Below are 16,865 nucleotides of genomic sequence, written 5' to 3' on the forward strand. Positions count from 1 at the left end.
GGTGGGGAGGTAAGAACGGAGTGGAGTGAGGGAAAGCAGAGACTCACAATGAAAGAACGGTTGCTTTTTTTCATTATCAAAAAATCATAAGTGAGAGAAGCCCAGGTTCCTTTCATTTGCTTATGCTCTCCAGATAAGATTAACCTTTCATTCTAATCAATCTTCCAGGAGCCTGCCCAGTTGGGAAGAATGCAGATTCAGGATAAGGATGGCAGAAGCCTGTACACGTCACCAGGTCGGGAGAGACCGATGAAGCTTCTGGGAATTTGTCACAGACACGTGACATCACCCAGGGCTGAGGGTAGAGACAGCCCAAAGGTGCTGCTTATGGCTCTCTAGCACCTGAAAACACACAAGGAGGTCAGCTTCCCTCAAAGGTCCCTGGGCAAATGCCCGAAATGAACGTCCTCTGGGGTAATGCTTTCCTGCTTGAGATTTAGAAAAGGCTCTCGTGTGGGTCCCCTTCATTCTATGGAATTTGCCAATGCCACTGCCCATGGAGCTCAATGCACATGAGCAGCTGGACTCGTGGGTGACATATGGCCTAGCAGATGATACCTATGGGGCGGATAACCGTCTCTGAGCTTTCACACTGGATCTTGCACGATCCTAGTGCCACAAGAGCTTCTGATTCAGTTCCGTTCTAACTCGCTTTCTGAGCGATCACTGGATCGAGTCCCTTTGCCTTCTGAGTTACCACAGTTCTGAAATATTTATCAGGAGGCAGAGGTCTCTGGCTGAGGGAAAATAAAGGAAAGACAAAGGAATCCCTGAGGTAACTGAATGTCACATGATACTGTAAAAATTCATTTCAGTTTGAATTCCTACACAGGTACCTGCTCAGAGCTGTATGGCCTAGTGAAAACAGCACCTGCCTGGGAATCAGAGGACCTGGGTTCTAAACCCAGCTCAGACACTTGCCCTCTACATGACCTTGGGCAAGCTACTTCACTTCTCTGTACCTCAGTTTCCTCATCTTTACAATGGGGATTCAAAATCTGTTCTTTCTCCCGTGTACATTGGGAGCCCAAAATAATATTAATGATGATAGTAATAATAATAAAAGTATTACTATATGCCAAGCACTGAACTAAGTGCAGGGTTAGATACAAGATATTCAAGATGGAGTCCTTGTCCCACAAGGGGCTAACAGTTTAAGTAGGAGGGAGAATGGGTATTAAATCCCCATTTTAAAAATTAGGAAATTGAGGCACAGAAAAGTTAAGTCACTTGCCCAAAGTCCCACAACAAGCAAATGGCAGAGCTGGGATTAGAGCCCAGGTCATTTGAGTCCAGGCCCATGCTCTTTCCACTAGGCCACCTGATGTATTCCAGCACTTAGTACATTGTTTGGAACATAGTAAGGGCTTAACAAATGCCACAGTTATTATTATTATTAGACCTGGCTTCACTTTAGACAGTTTGCGACTGTTTTCCCTCCATTGGCTCTGAAATATTTCAGAGATATTGAAAATGAAGTTTCCTTTTTCAAGCCTTCCCTCCCACCCCACTTTAACTCATATCATCCATCCACCTCTGAATCCTATCATTTTGACCTTTTGGGCATTTTCCCCTGGTTTGTTTCTTTTCTTGCTTTCTTTTTGTATTTAATTATCCCTAGAGCTCAGTGCATACCAGCTTCTATTAGAATCATAATTCACGCTTGCAAATGCACAAGCTGCCTTTTGTTATTATTAATATACATTACATATGATAAATATATTAATGATGAATAACAGTATAGTAATAATATTACTTTATTTTTCCAAACATTTTCACATTAGTTATTTCATTTTTCATAACAGCTCTATGAGGTAGGGAGAAACAAGTAATATTATTCCAATTTTGAGAGGAAAAAAAACTGAGGCCAAGAGAGGTTTACTGACTTCCCCAAAGCCACACAGCAGATCGGGGGAGACTTTGAGCTAGAATTCAGATCTCTTGATCCCCAGTCCTATGGTCTTTCCACTAGGCTATGTTGACTGGGACATAACTTGTTGGAATTTATCTGTGATTTTAAGTCCCAGATTTTTCCTAGAGAAATATGCTTTTCTAGCAAGGTGTATTACTTCAACCCAACCATATTTCCCCTATCACTCGTGCATGAAATATTTCACTTGTCGACTGAGAAATTATAGCTCTTATTTGGCAAGTAAATCAGCAAAGAGGAAGCCTGAACTTCTCTGGCAGCCAAACTCCAAGTGACAAACCTAGACTAGACACATGCTATGATTTAGGTAAAGGAATGATTTACCTCTGTAAAAAGGAGCATGTGCTTTTAATCAGTCAGTATAGGGAGTCTAAGTGGACATGATCTTTCAGAACATCAGATCCACAACTTATTTGGGTAGAGATGGGACTGGGAAGTGAACTATTAGTTTTTCAGTGAAAGTGAGCAATTTAAGCACCTTTGCTAAATGTAACTATCTGATCTGAACACATCTTTCAAGACTATTAAAACTCCACCTTCTCCAGAAAGTCTTTCCAGTTAATCCACAAGGCTATAAGCTTCTTGAGGGCAGGACCTTATCTATAAACTTTATTGTTCTCTCCCACGTGTTTAGGACATTGCTTGCCACACAGTAGATGCTCAATAAATTCTATTGATTGACTGATTACTTCCCTTGACTTTGGTCAATCTGATCAGAGCCAACTTTTCCTAGCAGTTAATTATCATTATTATTGTTATTCTCATTATATATGTTAAGCACTTACTCTGTGTCAAACAGTGTTCTAAGTGCTGAGGGAGACATAAGTTAATCAGGTCAGACACAGTCCCTGTCCCACAAGGCTCAGAGTTTGAGGGGGAGAAAAAACAGGTATTTAATCCCCATTTTGCAGATGACAAAACTGAAGTGCAGAGTAGTTAAGTGACTTGTCCAAGGTCACAGAGCAGGCAAGGGGCAGAGCCAGGATTAGAACCCCAGTCTTTTGACTCCTAGGCCTGTGCTCTTCTCACTAGGGCATGCTGCTCCCATGAATGTGTTTCTGTGTTTGTTCCCAGATGCAACTCATGCCTCTAAAACATCTATTTATATCTATAGATTTCAATTTATTCTATCTCCTCCATTTAGTATGTAAGCTCTTCAAGAACGGGGCCCAGCCTTGCTAGTTCTTTGTAACTCCCCTCAGTTCTCTGCACACAGTAGTTGTTCAGGATGGCCCTGCCAAAGAGTGAGAACCTAATGGCTCTCCATGTGAGAATCAGAGGCACACTGATCATTAAGCTGACATCCACAATTGTACAACTCTACATATCATTTTTCTAAAGGGAATATCACAAACATTTCCTTACTCAATTCTAAGATTCTGGGCATTCAGGATGACAGTGCATCTGCATTAACAAAGCACATTTCAGTAAGAAAGGGCAGCCAGGGCATGCAAATGTATGTTTCCTACAATTCAGCTGCCACTTCAGTGGACTTTGAGCCGAGCAAAACAGAGTGTTAAGTCTGCTTCCTTGTCTAATGGGAGAGGAGGAGGAGGAGGAGAAGTGGGGAGAGAGGATTCATAATACTTACTGACCAGTGGAGGGAGCAAAATTTGGTGAAATGCAACAGAATAATAATGGTTTTTGTTAAACGCTTACTGTGTGCCAAGCACTGTGTTAAGCGCTGGGGAAGATATAAGATAATTAGGTCCCACATGGGGCTCACAGTAATATTAGAAGGGCGAAGAGGTATTGGATCCCTATTTTGGAGATGAGGGAATTGAGGGATAGAGAAGTTCATTCATTCAATAGTATTTATTGAGCACTTACTATGTGCAGAGCACTGTACTAAGCGCTTGGAATGAACAAGTCGGCAATGGATAGAGACAGTCCCTGCCATTTGATGGGCTCACAGTCTAATTGGGGGAGACAGACAGACAAGAACAATGGCAATAAATAGAGTCAAGGGGAAGAACATCTCGTAAAAACAATGGCAACTAAATAGAATCAAGGCGATGTACATTTCATTAACAAAATAAATAAGGTAATGAAAATATATACAGTTGAGCAGTCGAGTACAGTGCTGAGGGGATGGGAAGGTAGAGGGGGAGGAGCAGAGGGAAATGGGGGGAAAAGAGGGTTAAGCTGCGGAGAGGGGAAGGGGGGGGCGGTAGAGGGAGTAGAGGGAGAAGGGGAGCTCAGTCTGGGAAGGCCTCTTGGAGGAGGTGAGTTTTAAGTAGGGTTTTGAAGAGGGGAAGAGAATCAGTTTGGCGGAGGTGAGGAGGGAGGGCATTCCGGGACCGCGGGAGGACGTGGCCCAGGGGTCAACGGCGGGATAGGCGAGACCGAGGGACGGTGAGGAGCGGAGCGTGCGGAGTGGGCGGTAGAAAGAGAGAAGGGAGGAGAGGTAGGAAGGGGCGAGGTGATGTAGAGCTTTGAAGCCTAGAGTGAGGAGTTTTTGTTTGGAGCGGACGTTGATAGACAGCCACTGGAGGTGTTTAAGAAGTGGAGTGACACGCCCAGATCGTTTCTGTGGGAAGATGAGCCGGGCAGCGGAGTGAAGAATAGACTGGAGCGGGGCGAGAGAGGAGGAAGGGAGATCAGAGAGAAGGCTGGCACAGTAGTCTAGCCGGGATATAGCAAGAGCCCGTAGCAGTAAGGTAGCCATTTGTGTGGAGAGGAAAGGGCAGATCTTGGCAATATTGTAAAGGTGAAACCGGCAGGTCTTGATAACAGATAGGATGTGTGGGGTGAATAAGAGAGACGAGTCAAGGAGTCAAGAAGTTAAGTGACTTGCCCAAGGTCATACAACAAAGTGGTGTAGCTGGGATTAGAACCCAGATCCTCTGATTCTCAGGCCCATGCTCACCTCACTAGGCCACACTGCTTCACCAGAAGCAGAATTGTAGAACCAATGGGCAACATTTGGTAAAAAAAAAAACAAAAAACAAAAAAAACCAATAAACTGTATAATGATCCCCAGAGAGAAGATGCATTCCATTCACATAACCATCTTTGGGAAGAGAGAAATTATCGCCCATTATAACAATAGCCTATAAAAAGTAACCTAAAAGTCAGAGGATAGTGCACCTCAACAGTATTAAACAAGGACATTTCCATTTCCATTGATTTTCCATTTCAACTTCCCTTTAATTAGTCAGAGAGTTTTCCACTATTCTGCTTTCTTCAGCCCTATTCAACAGAAGGACACTTAACCCAAATAGCTGTTTACAGTGATCTTATTCAGAGCCGGCTCTCTCGGCGTTCCTTTGGCAAGGAATATAACTGCTCAGAGGACCATCAGCTGGCCAGGGCCAATCTTCCCACTTACCGTTCACGCAGATCTCAAATGGCTTGCAAAGGTCATCCTCAAATAGACAGCCTGAGGGGAGAAGGAAAGGAGAGAGGGAGGGAAAAAGGAGGCCAATTAGTACAAAGAAATCAGCATAAAGAGAGACTGTTTGGAATTTTATTTCTAGACTAGAAGAAGACGTCAGGCTGACGCTTCATAATATAAGCACATAGAACATTGCCTTACACACAGTAAATGCTCGATAAATGCGACTGACTGAGTCAGGTCTTTTGCGGCTAGTTGCGTTTTGGAAGAACCTCATTTTATGGGAAAAATTGTGTTCTAGCAAACTATTGATCCCATGGGAATTCATGGATTCATTCAATCGTATCTATTGCGAGCTTACTGTATGCGGAGCATTGTTCTATGTGCTTGGGAAAGTAGAGCACAATAAACATTCCCTGCCCACAGTGAGCTTACAGTCTAAAGGGATCAGGGAGTAAGTGGTTCAGAGATACCAGGGACATGCGCACACCATTCCTTAATCCATCAAATCTACATGTACCACCTTGCAGATTCAACACTCCCTAATTCTTCCATCATATTCTACTCAAAATGCCTAGGGAAACACACATAGCAGAACTGATATCTTATTCTTTCGATTGATCCATCAGTAGTATTTACTGAACACTTAGGTGCCCAGCATTGGACCAAGTTTTTGGGGAGAGTAGAATAAGTAGACATGACTTCCACCTTCAAGGAGTTGAAAATTTTGTACGGGAGAGAGACACTAAAATGATGAGCAGACAGGAGGCAAGAAGGTACACGGAAAGTAGTCTAGAATGAGTCATGGAAAATTTAGACAATGATATTTATTGAGCACTTACCGTGTGCAGAGTAATCTCCTAAAAACTCGGGAAAGTACAATACAATAGAGTTGGGAGTCATAATCCCGGCCCAGAAGGAGATCATACAAGCCTACAAGGGGCACACAGAAACACCAAGCATGCTTGGGCAATTTTCACACAACAATCATCCTATTGGTAGCTAGGTAGAACATCCACAAGGCAAGTCCCCGTGAAAGAGTCATTAAACTCCTTCTTTCTTACCTTTAATCAAAGCTGACAATTAAATGCTGATTAAAATGGGGGAGGAGGGAGAAAAAGACAGTGAATTGTGAATGACCTTGGAAACCAAAACTTTGAATAGCAGTCTCAGAGAGCTCATGTTTGCCCAGGTTGTCCTGCTCTGACAACCAAGCCGGGAAGCCCTCTAATGCTCCTTGAGAAATGAAATAAAGGCAATATTTCAAGTTATTTATTACCAGAATTGCAAATGTTATGCATATTTCACCCAGCCAGTCAATATGCTAATTTGACTGCTAATTTATTTTTGTTGTTATTTGCTCGAACATTAAGCAGGACTATATTTCATTTTAAATATCAGCCACCTACTAATAGTGATTTGGACTATAAATCACCAGCAGCAAGGCAAAAAATTTTATCTACCAGACATTTTGCTCAACCCGTACATTCCAAGCCCTTAGACACATCTCATTTTCCAAAACAATAATGTCTCTCCTTCCCTTGGCAACATTAGAGGGTGTGAGAGCTTCCCCAAAATGAATGGGCCAAATGATTGAAAATACTTTCTCGCAAAAGTGGCAGCTGAAGTCTTCCTCCAAGCATCCTAATTTCAGCTCATGAAGTGCTGAGAGACAGAGGGTCGAGAAATCTCTATAGCCAGATGAGATGCATTTTAATTAAATAACTGAAAAAGCACTGAGTGCTGTTTCATATGCTAACTGACAATTAAAGGGAAAAGTCTTTAGCCTCCTTAGTTTGCCCCCATAATGTAATCCTGAGTTAGAAGGGGAAAAAAAAAATCCATAGATATTGGGCTGCCAAATGATCTCCCTAATGAGAGACTAAACTTTAATGAAGAGAAGAAGTTTGCAACATGACCGGATGTCAGAACCGGTGTCTTGTTGTTGATCTAAATCGGACCTTCTTTTCCCCCCCCAATCGCTTGGCCATGGGCATCCAAAATTTTCAAGGGGTATTAGGCCTGGTTTCGTGGATCTTCCTTTCTCCCTGTTGACATCCCCAGGGTGAAGAAAAACATCTTACAAAGAGCTCAGCCCTTTCCACTGAAGATGTGCCTCTTCCCACCTTCAGGAAAACTAAGCTTACCAAGTTAAAAAAAAAATTAAGAACCCCCCCCCACACACACCATCTTCCTCTCTCCTCATCTTCCACCCTCTCATATCTATGATAGCAGTTGGACCTTCTGAAGCTGTGGGTATGCCAGGAAAGGGATACATCAATCTAAATTGTGTTCCGTTTTGCCTTTGGCCACTACAGGGCCAGAAGGCTCCCAACTCCAACTCACAGACTTCCTCTGACCTTCCACCCATTTCAGAATCCAGGTCCAAGCTGTCTCACAAAATTGGCTTGATTTTTAGATGGTTTGTTTTGTCCATCTGAATAGCTCCTCTACTTTTCCCACTCCCTCACCCAAAGGTTCATTGGGCCTGTCAGAGTGAAGTCTCTCTATGGGCAGGGAACATGTCACTTTCTATTCTGTACTTCCCAAGTGTCTACTACATTCCACTATACCCTCTGGATGCTCAGTAAATATTACTACTTACTATTGTCACAAGTTAGTCCAGGAACCTTTTCTTATGAGCCCTTACTCTACACCTGGGACATGTTCTGCAGTTCAGTACAACCAAAATAAACTAAGCAGCCATCCTGCATTCTTATCATTATTATCAATGGTATTAATAATAATGGTGGCATTTGTTAAGCACTTACTATGTGCAGAGCACTGTTCTAAGTGCTGGGGGAGATACAGGGTCATCAGGTTGTCCCACGTGAGGCTCACAGTCTTAATCCCCATTTTACAGATGAAGTAACTGAGGCCCAGAGAAGTGAAGTGACTTGCCCACAGTCACACAGCTGACAAGTGGCAGATCCAGGATTCGAACCCATGACCTCTGACTCCCAAGCAAGCCCGGGGTCTTTCCATTGAGCCATGCTGCTTCCCCAGCCACGCTGCTTCCCCAGCGTTATTTAATAACTTCCCCAGAAGTTATTTAATCAACTTCTACTGTGTTAGGCACTTGAGGAGTATATTAAGGATCTCTATCTTCAAACATTTTACAGTCTAATGGGAAAAAATCTAATGGACAAGTATATGCTAAGACAGTGAGAGCCAATTTAACAGTGCCTAAAATTTGTTAGTGTTTTCATTTTTCCAAGAGTTTCACAATTACTGAATTCGGTTCTCATGCCGTCTCTCTGAAAAGAAGAGGCAGGAGGTATTGCCATTTTACAGCTGAGGAAACTGAAAAATGATAGGACTTGCCTAAGGTTACACATCAGGCCAGTGGCAGAGCCAGAACTAGAATCCAGGTCTCTCAACGTTTAGGATCTATTACTCATCTCCTAATCTACATTGCCTCCCAACCTACACAGGTGGATAAATCAATCAATAACCAAAAAGCATCAGGCATATACATAACAGTGCTGAGGGGATGGCACGATCAGGAAGAAGGGAAAATGAATTGGATGAGGGGACTCTATAGAGGGGCAATAAGGAAGGGGTGGAATGCTTAATGAATCCCAGAAATCATCTCAGGAAAAAAACATTCAGAAATTAGATAGCCAAGCAAGAGGGGAAGAAACAAGAGACTGCTCCATTAACTGTTGAGAGGAATTGTGAACTTCAGAGCCAGGTACGAAGAGAGTCGGAATTGGGGCTGGGCTCTATCATCATATACTTCAAAACATCTCTGTGTATAGAGAAGCAGCGTGGCTCAGTGGAAAGAGCCCGGGCTTGAGAGTCAGAGGTCATGGGTTCGAATCCCAGCTCTGCCACTTCTCAGCTGTGTGACTGTGGGCCAGTCACTTAACTTCTCTGGGCCTCAGTCCCCTCATCTGTGAAATGGGGATGAAGACTCTGAGCCTCACATGGGACAACCTGATTACCCTGTATCTACCCCAGTGCTTAGTACAGTGCTCTGCACATAGTAAGCGCTTAACAAATACCAACATTATTATTATGTTCAGTTCAACCGAGTTCTTACAATCTATGAGTTTGATCTATGAGCATCCCACCCAGCATTCAGCTGCCACTACTCTCATTCACAAAGTACCACTCTTAAGTGTTGGGGAAGCCCAGCCCTGGGGAGTTTTAAGATCATTAACTAAATGGGGGACTCCAGTCTAAAAGAGCCAGTACCCCGTCCAAAAGTCAAGGGTCTGATCTAACTAAGGGTGTCCCCCTAGCAAGGAGAAATAAAGTTGATTTTCCAATGAAGAATTCCATTTCTTCCATTCAAATAGTTAAACCTTTTGAGAAGCACAGGTCTGGGAGTCAGAAGGTCCTGGGTTCTATTCCCAGCTCCACCACTTGTCTGCTGTGTGACCTGGGCAAGGCCCTGAGCTTCCTAGTTCCCTCATTTGGAAAATGGGGATTAAGACTATGAACCCCATGGGGGACATGGACCGTGTCCAACCTGATTAGCTTGTATCCATCCCAGTGATTACAACAATGCCTGGCCCAGCACTTAAATACCGTGAAAAAAATTAAAATAAGCCTCAAGAAAAGCAGCAGAAATAGGGCGGGCTATTGTCTTCAGAAGCAGTTTGAACTCTGAGGCTGATTACTGTTTCGCCATTCCCTCTCTTAGGAGAGAGACGAGCAATTCAGTTGCAATCTCACAGGTTCAAGAAAGAGAGGAAGTGACTGTCATCCATTCTCTTCCCCATCATAAACAACCACAATAACTCAGAAGCGCTTCCAATGAACAAAAAGACCTGTTGAGTTTGACAAACATGACTTGGCAAGTGTATCAAGCTGTGGCAACTGCACACTTTCAAAATTGTGTCAGGAAAATCCAGGCAGTATTCAAGAGAGTGTAAGGCAAGGACACCTAGAAAAAGTCCTTGTATGGGTTCCATAGAGGTTTCCAAATACAAGACACTGTGTTGGCTTTTACACATTCAATTACAGCCTTAGCCCCACCCCATAAAAACATTTTCCACTTTAAGCCAGTTTGGATCGGAGAGTGGTATGTGCTTCAAGGAATTACTAATGAGATGCTGAAAAGCCCCTAATAATTTAGTTAGCCAGATTTTCCTGGTACCAAGACGGGTCTCCATGGCCCTCTTCTAGTTTACGTTCCTTTCTTCAATCAATTGATCAATTGTATTTACTGTGTGTAGAGCACTGTACTAAGCACTTGAAATAATACAGCAGAGCTAGTAGACATGTTCCCTCCCCACAAGAAGCTTCCCAACTCCTTGGCCTTTCAGATGCCTTTAAAGCATGCAGTGCCTGTTCCTTTCCAGCCCTAAGATGCTCTTCAGCTGGAGACAGAAACATCAGTGGATTTAGAAAGACGACCAGGACTTGTGGGCAGCGAATATGTGTGTTTATTGTTCTAGTATACTCCCAAGTGCTTAGTATGGTGCTCTGCACTCAGTAAACGCTCAATAAATACGACTGAATAAATGACTGGCTAAGTAACCCTGAATTTTATAATTCTGGCTCCTTCGTATGGATTAAATGGCCTATGTGGCTTCCTGCGATTCACTTCAACTTTTGGTTTTTCAGTTTCCTGGAAAGTGGGGGCGATGAGTCAATTAATGATGGCAAAGTATTCTGTCAATATAAAGTGCACTGTGAATGCTTAACATAATGGCAATTTGCCCCAAATCATTCTGTCTTCCTCTTCCTGATCATTACAAAATGCTAAGGTCAGAGATGCTAAATGTCCTGTTTAAACTGGTTCAGGTCTGGTGCAGCCATGAAATCCTGCCAGGCAGAAAAGGAATAAATTCAATTCGAGATGAAAAAAGCCCACAGTTCCATTTAACCCTTCAGTGTGACCCACCACCTGTCTTGGTGTCCATACATAGGTCTTAAAAGATGCATCATACCTAGGTGGGACTACAGAAGACTTAATCAGTCATATTTATTGAGCACTTACTGTGTGCAGAGCACTACACTAAGCACTTGGGAGAGAACGATATCGCAATGTAACAGAGTCGGTAGACATGTTCCCCGCCCAGAGTGAGCTTACAGTGTAGAAGGAGAGACAGACATTAATATAAATAAATTACAAATATGTCCAGAAGGGCTTATGGGTCTGAGGGAGGGGTGAATAAAGGGAGCGAATCAGGGCGACACAGAAGGGAGTGGGAGAGGAAGAAATGAGGCCTTGGGAAGACATCTTGGAGGAGGTGTGCCTTCCATAAGCCTTTGAATGTAGGGAGAGTAATCAGCTGCTGTCTAATAATAATAATAATGTTGGTATTTGTTAAGCGCTTACTATGTGCAGAGCAATGTTCTAAGCACTGGGGTAGATACAGGGTAATCAGGTTGTTCCATGTGAGGCTCACGGTTAATCCCCATTTTACAGATGAGGGAACTGAGGCCCAGAGAAGTTAAGTCACTGGCCCACAGTCACACAGCTGAGAAGTGGCAGAGCCAGGATTCGAACCCATGACCTCTGACTCCGGAGCCTGGGCTCTTTCTACTGAGCCACACTGCTTCCCCTAAGGGCCCACGGATTGGAGCCGAGAAGGAGATTTGCATCTGGGTAGGCCTAGCCTATTGAACCAAGCCCAACCACTTGGCATACTGTTCTTGGTGGGGAAAGAAAATACCCTGGAAAATTGACCTTCCAATAGAGCCCATACCAGAAACTTTTATCTTGGGAAGCATGTAATTTGGAGGACAGAACATCTTATTTTCCATAGTCTGAGATTTCTGACCACAGTCTTTAACTGCAATTTCAGAGTCGATAGAAAGGGAGTGGGAGATATAAGGATGCTCCCCTTTAATCCTTTGGGCACACCTTTGGTGAGGGGAGCCGACATTTCAGTATGACCAAATGAGGCATTTTCCCCGACCGTGTCCCTTTAATCCGTCATCAGACCGGAGTGCCGAATAAGCGTCCCAGCTGGCGACACTAAAAGGAGGAGCGTGGGTTGCTTCTGGGCCAGTCCACTCAATTGCTTGTCCATCTGTAGTTTCCCATCCACCAGGAGAACCGTGCGCAGGCAAGAGTCGGAACTAATCCATCTTGGAGCCGAAGGAGGGAATTCTAATTGCCATCCCAAAGAGGTCGAGCAGCAGACAGCAGGCCGGCCCAGGGTCCCCAGATGACGTCAATCGCTTTAATGTCCCTGGTTCGCTTCTGGACTTTCTGCTGCTCATCTTGCCTTGTTTTATTAAATCAACACTCCTCGAAAAAGTGACAGATTTCTATCCCCATCACACGTGTGCATCCATACAGAGCAGTTTAAATGCTGCTGCTCTGTAGTTTCGATCGCCTTATCAGAAATTCAGTTTCTCGGGGAAAGATGAGTCGAGGAGAGCCATTCTTTCTGTTTTCTCGTAGGATGGGTTGATCTGCCTTTCGAACCGAGCCTCCTGTTTAAGGCATTCAATTCTGCTGTTTATTCCTATCTAGCGAGGAGGAGCTGCAGACGATGGCAGTTTTACATGCCACACAGGGTTGGGGTGGGTGATTGAATCTTGACCGCTCCCCCCTCCCCCCGCCTCCACTCCCGGAAACACTCATATGACTTGGGAATACGGTGCTCAGAGCCACCCCCAGAGCCTCTCTTCCCCACCCACTTCAGCCATGTAACTAGACAAACAGGGCCTGGCACACAGTAAGCACTTAATAAATACCGTAAGTATTATTATCTCCATACGCCAAAGTCCACTTTCAGTAAACAACTACTCGGATGCGCTGAACACTGACCTCTGCATTGCAGATGGTGCAAGTGGGCAGCTGACGGGCAACAATCCCCGGCATTCCTTACCCAAGCAAACAGCGGGAGGCACATTTTGGCCCTTGCACCTTTTGATCCTGTCAAGCATTAGGCTTCCCTGTACACACTAAGAGGCAAAACAGGCCAGCTCTCCCGCTATCTGGAAAGAGCCAGACGGCTCCCACAGCACTGCTAGCTCATGAAATGGTGTTACTCTGCCCGGGCCAGATCATTCAACGGCCCTGGGAAAGTGACAGTTTCATGAGTGGATCCTTCCTCGGCGAGGTCAAAATGGAAAGCTGCAGAAGGTACATAGAACCCCGGTTAGCAAGTACATTAGATATCAATTCACCTACTCCACTTGTTTATCCACTTGTTCCTCTTTTCCTTCTCCAGCTATTATTAGTTGACACTGTTTTTCCTCTTACTCCCACTATTTCTATCTGCCTGTCTCCATTAGATCGTAAACTCCTCGAGAGCAGGAACTGCACCTTATTTCTGTTGTGTTCTCTGAACTGCTTAGTGCAAAGCTCTACACATGGGTACTCAATAAATGCCACTGGTTGGAAGGTGTGGGAGAGCTCACTCACCTGGAGCAGATCCTCATTCCCACTTCTTTGCCCACAGTTCTCCTTTCAGGATAATTTCTGGTTTCAAATGGAGAAGTTAATTCTTTGGCATTGATTGAACACCTGAGTGAAAGGCATTCTACTGAAAGCTTGCAAGAGAATAACAAAATAAGCATTCTACTGAATGCTTGCAAGTGGAATATATGCTCCCTACTCTCAAGGAGTCTCCAATCCAATGGAAGTTTCTATATTCCAGTTCTTTCTTCCCACTTTTCCCTTTCATGGAAATGATTCTTCTCCCTTCACCTCTACCCCTAGGAAAGGCAGGGGCAGTCAAGGACACAAAACACACTCCTGGCAAAGAGAAACCTCAGGTGGTCCCACCTTCTGGTAAACAACCCTATACATCTCTGGATGGGGGTTTTCTCTAAATGAAAGAAGGGGCTGATCTTCAGCACTGGATTTGGGAACTAGTAGGAAAACAGGAGATGGGGTTCAAACATACACAGTATGGTCGAATCTAATTCTGCAGTGACTGCCAAAGCAGAGAAAGGGAATGGGCCAACTTTCATGTCAATAACTCTTCATCCTATCCAGATGTACTATACCTAGATAATTCAGGCTAAAGGGTTTCTAAGCCTCAAATATCCAGATAATTCACAAGGATAGATACATCCAGAGTCCCAAGGATAAGAACCCATGGAATCACATCTCCTCTCATTTGACAACTGGGTAATTGTTTCGAAGAGGAGTCAAAAGCAAAAGGACATTTTAATAAAGCACATTTTTGTTTGTTTTTACTTATTTCTCTGATTTTTTTTTTCAGCTCATTAGCTAATAGCCTCCGGGAAAAGGTACAATGAAATATACTCCTAATTAGAATACTTAAAACCAGCAAAAACAGCAATTGATATAATTACGGTGATCCCAAAAATGAGATTCACCTCAATCCTCCACTGTGCAACAGTAGGTCTCCTCTCCCTCCGACTAAGGTTTTTGTTGATACAGATGAGTTAGGTCTTGTCTGGGGAGGACCTCTTTGGTACCAAGAAGCCAATGTGACTTTATGAACAGTGATCCTGCCATTTGGTGAAATCCTCAAAGCTTAACTGTCTTTTCAAAGCAACTATTCCCTTTCTCAAATGTCCTAAGGTTCATTTTCATCACGGCTAAATGAGAGGAGACACGGGAGTAGTGGGAGGTCGGATGAGACTGCCTCCCAGCCCAGGCAGGTCAGGCGGTAGGGGTTCAGGGTAGTTGTCCCATATTTCCCAGAGGATTCACTTCTCCTCTCCTGTAGAGAGCCCCCCAACCCTAACTCCACACCACCCAGGCCTGCTCCTCTCCCCTCCCGATCCCTGCAGGGCTAGGGACAGAGGTTGGCTCCAGTCTTGAAGAAATGGCTGCAAGCTTAACTCAGCAACTGAACCGTCTCCCCTTCCTCCCTTTCCCAGTTTCACTTTTGCTATGGAAGAGGCATGGGATTGATAGTCATGAGACATGGGGAACAGAATGCCTGATAGCCCTTTTCTCTGAGTTTCTGCTTTCACTATAGAAAGAGCTCCTAGGCACCCCAAGAGCTGTGTCTCCCATGTCGCAAGCAGCAGACACACAGCAAAAACAATATGTGGGGATTGGAAACATAGGACCCAAAGGAAAGGTTAAAAGGAAACAGTATCAATGTGCTGTACTTTTCCAAATCCTTAGTTCAGCGTATTGCATTCAGAAGACCCTCGACACATACGATTACTACTGTTACTGCCATTAGAGTATGCCTGAGGAGCTGATCGACTATGTCCAAAATGAAATTCAAACGTACACAGTCCCATTCTGCTCCCCTGCTTCACACTGCCCCAGAGGCCCAAAAGGAGAACCCCCTGCCATCGGTCACGATCTAGAAAAATCTTGCAAGTGGAGAGACTCTGCACATAGTGAACTCTCAATAGATACCAATCGATTGATGTTGTCGCCAAACAAGTCGAGGCTTATCTTTAACCTGTGTTACTGACCAACATGAGACTCAGAGCCAGGTTGCAATTATGGAATGCCCTGTGCTCCTGAAATTGGCTGTTGGACAAGACCAAAGATGCCACATAGGTGGACGCACTGTAGGCCTACCCTGGTAAACCCCACTTTCCTTGCCCTCCCATCTGCAACAGCCCAAAGCATCTTGACAACTGCAATTAGAAGAGCTTTGTTGAGTGTTTGCATGCCCCCAATCTAAGCCATCCACTTGCACAGCTCTACAACACTGGCCCTTTGGTTTCTCAGAGGGCGGCACCCACAGAATCTCTGAATAAAGGGATAAAACACTAAGTGAGCTACCGTGGAATCTCTGACCCAGGATGACTTTAAAGAAAGAACAAGCATCTCCTCGATCTCGGAGTCATTTTCAGGCCTGGAAGCAAGGATCCAGTGGCCTTCAAAAGGATTGCCGGCTCTGCAAGTTTAAGCATTGGGTGAGGTTTTTGAAGTCCCTCCCGAGCATCTGGGGAACTGAGAGAAAATGTTAACTAGGAACCCTCCTAGACCAACTGCCAGCCATAGAGGCCCTTGCCATTATTGGGGCTGCAGTGGAAAACAATTTGAAAATTATGGAAAAAGGATTGGCCTGTTTTCCTACCCTGAGACAAAATCTACAAGTGACAAAACACTGTTAGCGCCAAACAAGATTTAGAAAATGATAAGCATCATTAAAGATGAAAGACTTTTTTTTTTTAACAATTCGATCTCTTCCTTAGCAAAGACTGTGAAGTCCGCAGAGTTGGGGGGAAAAAAACACATTAACACAGCTTCCATTTAATCTGGACGAACGCTTAACAGTTCGGTAATTTGCTTTATACTTTTGTCAATTCCATTTTCTTTTCCAGCATTCTTAGGGTTTTTAATTACAAGAGCACAGAAGAATTTGTTTACTCTTGGCGTTAGGGATGTCACGACTTCTCTTCTTAAAAGAAAGATTACACATACCAGGCTTACGAATCAGAAGGCTAATAATGTAAGGAGTAAAGCAAACAGCAGTAGAAGTCAGCAGCAGGAGTCTAGAGGGTAGGCAACACATTGCACCTAGTTTACTGTGGACCTTCCATCAAAAAAGGAGCGTTCACATCCTACATTTCAGTAGACACCCATCAGATTCCGTCACTCTCACCTACAGTAGTTGTTTTAATTTATTTGGCCAGCTAGAGTTATTTTTAGTAGTACGTTATTTATTAAGCACTTACTGTGTGTCAAACACCATGCACAACCTTAGGGAAGGTACCCAGGATCATCAGATTGAA

At 44.1% G+C, this 16,865-nt stretch overlaps 1 protein-coding gene across 1 annotated transcript in view; it reads right to left on the bottom strand.

Annotated features, from left to right (window-relative positions):
* Positions 1-16,865, bottom strand: part of PTPRN2 (protein tyrosine phosphatase receptor type N2) — an 815,057-nt gene that overhangs the window by 716,044 nt on the left and 82,148 nt on the right. Inside the window, exon 2 of the mRNA XM_029077350.2 lies at positions 5,262-5,312. The gene's annotated coding sequence lies outside the window, so the exon portion shown is untranslated. The remainder of the gene's footprint in view (positions 1-5,261; positions 5,313-16,865) is intronic.

Source organism: Ornithorhynchus anatinus, chromosome 13, assembly GCF_004115215.2.
Source record: "Ornithorhynchus anatinus isolate Pmale09 chromosome 13, mOrnAna1.pri.v4, whole genome shotgun sequence".
Lineage (NCBI taxonomy): Eukaryota > Metazoa > Chordata > Mammalia > Monotremata > Ornithorhynchidae > Ornithorhynchus > Ornithorhynchus anatinus.